Below are 8,994 nucleotides of genomic sequence, written 5' to 3'. Positions count from 1 at the left end.
CATGCTTCAGGGTTGTGTGTATGAACTTTAACACAGTGGGGAATGTGCTTAGGGGAAAGATTTAAAATATTTCATTAGAAACCATGGGTTCATGCCATTGATTGTATAATCTTCTCAAGGAATATGTAAATGGCTTCTTTAGAAGAACATTTTTGTGTTTTTCATGCATGGACTTTACTATCTGACTGCCTAAAGAGCATGAAGACTATTTTTTGTTGTTGTGAATGCTAGCACACATGTTTTTGGTGCACTCTGCTAAACTTCATCACTGTCTCAGGCCATTTGGCCCTCTTCTCAGTCCTGCATTTTCTGCATTTAGCTCTAATGATTTTTTTTCAGTGTCTTCAATGCCCTAGATCAGTCTGCATTAGTTTTGTGCTCAATCTGTTCCTTAGTGAGGGAACACACCTCCCTGCCTTTTCCTCTGGTGAACTCCTCCTTTTCATTCTTCAGATCTCAGCTGGGACCAGACTTCTGTGAAGAAACTGGCCTGATCCTGATTCTGCAGGCTAGGACAGGAGGTGTCCTTCCCACGTGCCTTATGACCCCACTCTCACTGTCAACATCTCCCTAACCTAACTGACAGGGCATATTCAATTTTGAGTCTCCATGTTAATAGCCTGGCACTTGCCTAACAGATATTAATACACATTTGGCGTGTATTTAAATACCTAACATTTTCTTACACTCAGTCCCTTAGGACCCATTCTTGTTTCCTTGTTGAAGGGTAAGGATCTCTGCAGTGGAAATGAATACCTGGATTCCATGCCGGCCCAACATCTCTGGACTACTAAAAATTTGTATTTTCATGGTTAAGTGAGCAACTAAGTTTTGTTTCCGTATTTTTCTCATTTTGTTCAAGTTTGTAGAACATGATTAGGGAGAGAAAAACTCCCATGTTTCAATTTCACATCATTTGGTATATGCAGTTTGTCTACTATGCTTTATGTTGGATAGAGTTGTCACCTCTTTGGAAGAAAGATGCTCTCTACATGCAAAGCAGAACATTACACAGTTTATATTTGAATCCATTATTTAATTATTTTTAGTAAAATTTCTCTGGGGCACAATACACCCTCAGATATTAACTGGTATTGGCATTTGCACTTTCACAGGTTCTATAGTACAGGGATGTTTAATGTCAGGCAATAAGTTGTTTCTTCACTATAGATACATAGATGTAGTGAAACTTCGTCATTCTTAGCCATTAAAGATCACCTGTTTATAGTTTTCTGTCTGTCTTCATCTCTAACAGTCACAATCTCTGATCAATCAAATAATAATTAGTTATCAAAAATAGATTTGCCTGGATCTTTGCTACAAGTAGTAAGAACAACATAACAATTGATTTTTGTATACATCTTCAATACTAATACTATGAAACATAATTTACAATACAAAAATAAATATGGTTTACAGTGCTCCCTTTACCCTATCCTGTGATCTTCCTAGTGTCCTGTTGCAATGTTGCTCTCCTCTCTACATTTAATTTCTCATACCATTTCTTTCTAATTTTATTATCTGTTTATAATTGTACTTATATGTACATTAAATAAAAGCAAGCCTTCTTAATTGTTTAGGAGGAAATTTTGCCTCCTTTAAATTTGCAACTCTACATTACCTTTGTAATGCACATGTGCAGGACTGAGTCACACTTGGGAACTGTAAATTCATAAACAAGGTCTGTTCAGTTTTTAGGTGTGCAGACATTTCAAGTTTAATTTATATATAAAAAGTGCTAATTTAGACATCTTGGGGTCTGGTGAATTTTGGACATGCCCCTCTGTTTAAGTAACCCAGTGACTTTGATCCATTTGCTAACTTCTTACAATCTGACTTTATATTTCTCGGGAGGGAGAGGTGATCTCTCCCATCATTTAAATTCCAATGAGAGCAGAAAAACACATTTTTTTTTAAGTGCAGAAGCACTCTTCTTATCATGCATATGGAAACTCACCAGTGTAGCATAACCATGAAACCACCTTCTCATACAAATTATGCTTAAATAAATGCTTACAAACATTTATAGCATTCCTGTTTTACATAACCAACAGTGGCTGAGATATATCCATTTAAGTTTTAGGTGACAAATGGAACCATTTACTGGATGTATTCAACTATTCACATGACCTGATTGAGTTGTTTTCAAAGTGAGTTCCACGTAAATATGAATTTATTGGCTCAATTCATGTGAAACACAGTATTGTGGGACTCAGAGATTATCAAGTGATGTCACTGACCTTTAAAAATGGCATAGAGTTCCTTCATCATTCTGAATAAAATGACCTGCCGAATGCAGTGAGAAATAGAAATCAGACATTTGGTTTAGATTGAGCTGTTCCAGGGGAGAGCTGGCCTTGTAAAGTGACACATAACAAGGAATTCTCTGAAATGTAACATTTTGATTTCCACTGAAACTTCTCTGTTGGAATAACCTCACTACGAATTCCTTCGTTATCTCAGTAAATGTAAGGTTTCCTTCCTTGTGAGAATCTGTGTGATTGGAGAGATTATTAAGACACAGCTCCTTTTGTCTAGTAGGCAAGGTAAAGTATGCAAATTATGCCAAGAAGGCCAGGAAGACAGAGGTGTTCAGGGAGACGGAAATGATTTCAGTGTGCAAAGCATGTGAAAGGCATTATGAAGAATTCATGAAGGTGGCATTTGAGTTGGACCTTAAAGGATGCAAAGCCATTTGTGGTCTAAATATAAATACTCCCATTTCTAGAGAGCAGCCTCTGTCAGATGCACTTTCATGAATGGAAATATGAAACACAGTAGTTCTCGGCTGTGTCCTGTGCTCACAGGACAAAAGTTCTTGGTAAAAGAGGAAGCAGTTCTACATTATTTACCACCATGTGTTAAAGGAATAAAAAATGTATAAGTTGAAAAAAATTGATGGCTAAGATTTCTCCCTACCGATGTTGAATTGGTTTCCCAACTAGATCCTATCAGACAGGGTGGTCACTTTGCATTTTCCATCCTACATGGTTGCCAGGCAACTATCTCCTATGATGGAAGATGCCATTAGAACAGCCTTTCCAAATGCCTTTTTCTGCTGAACATTAGAGCCTTGAAGAAAAAAGGAATGTCCAGATAAACAAAAGGGGACAGTGACAGAGCCTAGACTCCAAGACTGTTTGTTATTAATGCCTGTTTGTCTTCCAAAAGATTTTGCAAAGCCCTTTAGAAAATGGGCACACACACACACACACACACACACACACACACACACACACACACACAACTTTTAATTGCCTTCTTGTGAGTTTCACATTGTGCACCCAAACAACTCATCTCCCTGCACCTTCCTATCTACCCTCTGCCATTACAATCTCTCAGCAGAAGAAAATAAATACAAAAAGAAAAACAAAGCAAATGAAAATCAAAACATAAAAGTATCTTGTCATGAAAGCTGTTGTGTGACAGTATGCCACACAGTATACCATTTCCCCACACAGATTTATTTGTTAATGTTCATTGCAACAAGTCATTGGTCTGGTTCAGGGCCCCCAGCTTTTGATAACTACAGAATCTCCACAGAGATTTTTCTGGGATATTCTGTTGTTGCCTTGTGCAATACATCTTTGGATTTGTGGGACCAGCGTGAAAAGGTACATATTTGACTATAGTAATTCTGGCATTTTTAACTGCAAAATTTTTGGAAGATACATTTCAGTTTTTATGATATAGGAAATTTTGCATGTAGTGCAATGCATAAACCTTAAATGGATAATTTACTAAGTCTTGGCAAATGCACATATGGCTGATTTCTATCCAAATCGAGACATATGACATTCTTTAGTCATTGTTCTTACTGGTTGTAGAGAACTGTTCTTCTAATTTAGATTACTTTACCTGTCCTTATATTTTATATAGATAGAATCATATAATATTTTTCTTTCTATTTTGAATGTACACTAATATTTTTCTTTGGATTTGTACAATATCCACTTTTACTCTTGGAAAACATTTTATTGTGTAAATAAAAGCTAATTTGGTTCTGTTGTTGCACATTGGCAAAGGTTCTGATTTTAGACATCATTTATAAGGCAGTTTTTAATTCTATTGAAAAACATTCATGACATTTTGTGAACTCCTGTTTTCATTTAGCTCGGAGAGACACCTGTGAAGGAGGCTTTGAAGTGGATGCTCAACTTCACAATGTCTTCTCTCTCTGGCAAGGTGAGAAAACCCAGCTCTTCTTTCACATGGGCTGCCGGGCTCCTCCAGGTCATCCATTTCTCCCACACTGGTCATCTTTGTTTGGTAGAAGTCTGACACCAAGTTATATTTTCAGCCATAAGCTCATCCATTCTTGAGCTTGATATATGGTTTTGGGGATTGGAGTTCTGGCTCTGTACATGAAAGGTACTTGGTGAACACATATAAAGTCACGTGCTTAGATTCTGGAGTATATATAAAAGCTGGAGCCACTAGCCTAGTTTTGGGTCAATTGGAGACCCTATCTCTAGCAAATAAGATAGGGAGAGTGATAGATCAAGACACATAATGTCATCTGTGTACATAGGTATGAGATGTGAGATATGTGCCTATATGTACACACACACACACACACACACACACACACAAACACACACACACACACACACACATGATTTCCATTTCCGTAATGAGCCTTATTTTAATTCACTTAAATGTTAGCAATATTAATCCCTATCTAAGGATATTATAGCAAGTTTGATCTGCTTTTAACAGTGCTATAAGTTTTTAAATTAATTTATATATTAATGGTTATAAGAGTTTATTGTATATTGTGAATTAAAACATGCAATATACATACATGTCTATATAAGCATGCATTTATATAGCCTGACTATGATTTTTTATGTGAAATGTTTATACTAGCTAAGAATTTACCTTAAATATCTCTGCTTTTTCCAAAATCACAAATGCTCCTCTGGTCTACTTCTGTAATATATCTCACTATTTGCTTCTAGAAGGTTTCCACACATAGCTTTGTTTGCAGGTCCACCTCAAAAGTGTGTGTGTGTGTGGGGGGTGTGCATATGTGTTGTAAGTTATAGACTGATGCTCATTTCCCTACACTTAAATTCAGCTTTTCCCCATATTACTTTTGAAGAGATTTTCCTTTCCATACTGAAATTCATTGGCTCCTTTGACAAAGACCATTTGACTATAGCTTATATCTACTTCACCCATTTTCATATATTATATTTTGATTTAATTATAATTATGCTAACAGTAAGCCTATTGCTAAGACTATTGGTTGCTCTTCACAACCTGATGCTAAACCCTTATTGTTGAAACAACATTTGCATCACAGAAGCTGGAGAAATTGAGCTGGTGCCCAACTAGAAGCTTTACCATTACTGACTTTCACACATGGTGCAGGAAGGAACCCTGGTTTTGCATGCTACCATGTAGAAAGGTTGATGTCTATATCACCTCCCAACTGACCCTGCAATATACAACAGCAACCTATCTGCAAGGTATGCTGGTACAGTAGTAGGAAAAGTTGTTCTGTGAGTAACCAACCACCTTTTTTATTGAGCTTAAAGCACCGTCCATGAGCCGGAACATATTCCTGCTCAAGAGAAACCCTAATAATATTAGTCTGCTAAATGAACATAGCAACAAAGTTGTTCTTAATGACACACTTCTGTATCCTATCTGTGCCTCACTCAACTCATGTTGGAGAAGCTCCTTCTTGTAGTAGATGGGAATTTGCACAAAGACCTCTAACTATACAATGTACAGAGAGTGAGAGACTTTGGAGCACTCAGTCTGAAAGTGATAACTTTAGCAAGCCCCTCCTCTTGAGGCTCAAGTGTCTATGTGTTATAGGAAGAAAAACTGTAGGAGACGGAGGTGATGGATGATACCGAGAGAGCAGTGTCTTCAAGACAAAACAGAACAGATACGTATATAAATTCACTGACACTGTGGCAGTATATACAAGACCTTCCTAGGTTCCAGCCAGATAGGGTCCAAACACTGAGAGGAATAAGGGGTTGTAGGATTCCCAACCTTGGTCAAGAAGCTATTTACAGTTGATACCCACTGGCAAAGGGAAAGTCTATTTTTTTTCTAATGGAATATCATTAGGTATTATTGACCACACCCAAGGCAAGACTCTACACCCAGAAGCAATGGGACTCTGAAGCTCTGTTTTGTTGTTATTGTTGTATTTGTTTGTTTCATTTTGTTTTGTTTTGGCATTTTCCTTTTATTAAAAATAAATTTAAAAATTATATATATATATATATATATACATATACATATATATATATATATATATATATATATATATATATATATATATATATCCTGGTTATGGTTTACCATCCTCTGCTTTTCCCATTTCCTTCTTACCTACACTTCTGGTCCACTCTTTCTGTCTCCCATTATAAAACGAATAAAATCTTAAGGGATAATGATTAGATAAAATAAAACATAATAAGAAAACAAAAACTAACGTGTTGGAGTTGGAAAAAAGTTCAAACGGAAGGCAGAGAGCCCAAGAGATGGCATAAGAAGCAGAGACCCACTCATTCCCACAGCCAGGAATCTCTTTAAAACACCACTGGAAGCCACAATATCTACACAGAGGACATGTGGGTAAAAGAGAGAAAAATATATAAAATAATATGATAAGTTTAAACAAAACAACAACGACAACAAGACATTCCTAACACGATACTGTGAGACAACACACCTGAAAAGATGCCATTAAGTTTGTTTTCAGTTGAGTCTGTGGCCTGTCCTTTTGAGTATTTGTTTTCCCCAATGAGGTGATCTTAGAGAAAACACGATTTTCATTTGTAAATGGTTATCAGTCAGAAATAGCTATGCAGACCCATCAGGCACTGTGTAGGCCTGTCTGTGCGGCCTAATTCCCTTTGAGCTCACATCAAATTAGATGCTGAAGATGTAACTTCAGAAAAGTCAGGCATTATTAATTCTAAGAAACTTACATCTTAGTTATAGGAGACCAATTATAATAAACATATACACAAATAACCAAATAATCTCTATTTGGGACTCTGAGTCACAGCTATTTCTGGTATTGGTGCGGCTCCAAGAAGGCCCAGATTCACTCTTAGCTGCCCCATACATAGAGAAGGAGAATGAACGAGTTGGGCTCAAAGTCCAGCCTACCCCTGGCCTCCAAACAGGAAACGGATGGGACTGAGAAGCCAGGCTGGGGAAGGCCCTGCAGACAGCCTCTGGTGAGTCCTGGGACAGCGTTGGTAGGGAGTCAAACAAAACCCAGTGAAGTGCCAACTCCTAAGAGACCTCAGGACTGACCAAAGGGAAGCAAGAATAAGGGCACACCAAGATGGAGAAAGCCATCAGGGAGGAAACCAAAGAGCAGACCCAAGAAACTGAAGAAGGAGGAAAAGGAGGGCCTCTCCCAGTGACCACTCACAGTGCTGCCTGCTGCTTAGCCACCAAGGAGCAGCTTTCCTCTGGGACTGAAAGCCCTGTTCCCAAGCCTCTCCCTGCCCCCCCCCCCCCCTGCACAATACCGCACTAGGTGGGCACCAGCTGTAGGCTCTGTGCCACTCACGGGAGCAGGATTTGGCTCAGTCCCTGTGCTCTCTTCCTCAACACACCTGGCCCTTCCCGACAAGGCTAACTTCCCATTTAGCCAGACTGTTGCTCAACTCCCTCAGAGCCATGGCTCTTAGGATGCTTTGTTTTGTGGGTCCCTTCTGCCCTGCTGTACCTGGCTTTCCTGTATAGGGTTTTGGAAGCCTTCCCTGGCCTTAAGGGGCCCCAACCCCATCTCATTCTGACAAGCCCCAGTGGCTGACCTGGCAGCAGCAGTGTGGTCAGTGCAAGGGATACTTAGATCCCAGCATGTCCCTCACCAAAGTGTCTGGGTGGGTTTCTCAGTCTTTCCTGCCCCACCCTACTGAGATCCCGCATTAGGTTGGCTGAGTCCCTTGGACAACAGGAAGTAGGATAATGTTGGCTCCACCCACTTTGCTGTTCTCACCTGACAGATGGACATTAGCACCATCTCCAGAATGAGGTCCTATCTCACTTCCACCTAAGGCAGACAGGCACCAACCAGCAAGCCTCCCATACTATACTTTAGGCTCTTCCTCCAACAGAGCACTAAGGAGCTAGCCTTGCCCTACTCCTTGTGCTACTCCCTGTCCGCCAAGGTTCTTGTTCCATCTTCTCCTCTGTTCACAAACTACTTCTGGACAGTTGTTTTTGTTGTTGTTGTTGCTGTTCTTCTTGTTCAGTGTTCATTCTTAGACACCCACCATTGCTGCTGCTACCAGCGCGAGAAGTTCATCCTCCTGATTTTGTCTGTCTTCCTCCCGCACCTCCACTGCCACAATACACTCTAGGGGAAGTGACAGGTGGAGCGCAGCAGGCTGGTTACAGACTACGACACAAGGAAAGATGCTACAGCACAGTGAGGAAGGGGCACTTTGATGGGAAAAGGGTGTAGAACCACCTCCCCTTGTTCTGTGGGGGAGGGGTGGCTAGTATTTATCCCAGTCTGGCTGGGTCTTCCCCTCCGGTTTCCTATTTGCAGTTACTTGATAGGCCTTTTCTGGATTAAAAAAAATAATAAAAATTCTCATATTATAATGCCATAATCTGGAAAAAGGGTGTAGTAGCAAAAATTCTTGTTAATTGCGGATGTGATTCTTAGGTAAGTGTGAAGGACCACTTTAAGAACCACAGTTTCTTATAAAACTAAACATGGTCTTATCAGTTGACCCACAACTCATGCTCCTCGATATGTAGTCATATAACTAAAAAACTGTGCATCCATAAAAGCCTAGTTATGGGTGATTTTTAGCAGCTTTGGGTTTTTGTTTTGTTTTGTTTTTGTTTTTGTTTTTAATCGTCTAGGTCTAGAAATAAGCAAACTTTCCTATGGGAAAATTGGTGTATGTAAAAAGTGAAATATTATTCAGTGATAAAAGGAATTAACTATTAAACCATATTAAAAATAGAGAAAAGTTAAATGCGTGTTACAAA

At 39.2% G+C, this 8,994-nt stretch overlaps 1 pseudogene across 1 annotated transcript; it reads left to right on the top strand.

Moving 5' to 3' along the window:
* The first annotated feature begins 7,112 nt into the window (after positions 1–7,112).
* LOC308423270 (high mobility group protein HMG-I/HMG-Y-like) lies at positions 7,113–7,374 on the top strand (annotated as a pseudogene). The gene has a single exon. The product of its transcript is annotated as a high mobility group protein HMG-I/HMG-Y-like (transcript).
* Positions 7,375–8,994: the final 1,620 nt, after the last annotated feature.

This window comes from Micromys minutus (genome assembly GCF_963924665.1).
Source record: "Micromys minutus genome assembly, chromosome: 8".
In the NCBI taxonomy this organism is placed as follows: domain Eukaryota; kingdom Metazoa; phylum Chordata; class Mammalia; order Rodentia; family Muridae; genus Micromys; species Micromys minutus.
Note: the sequence above shows the minus strand (reverse complement) of the source record. Positions and strands in the feature narration are given on the sequence as shown.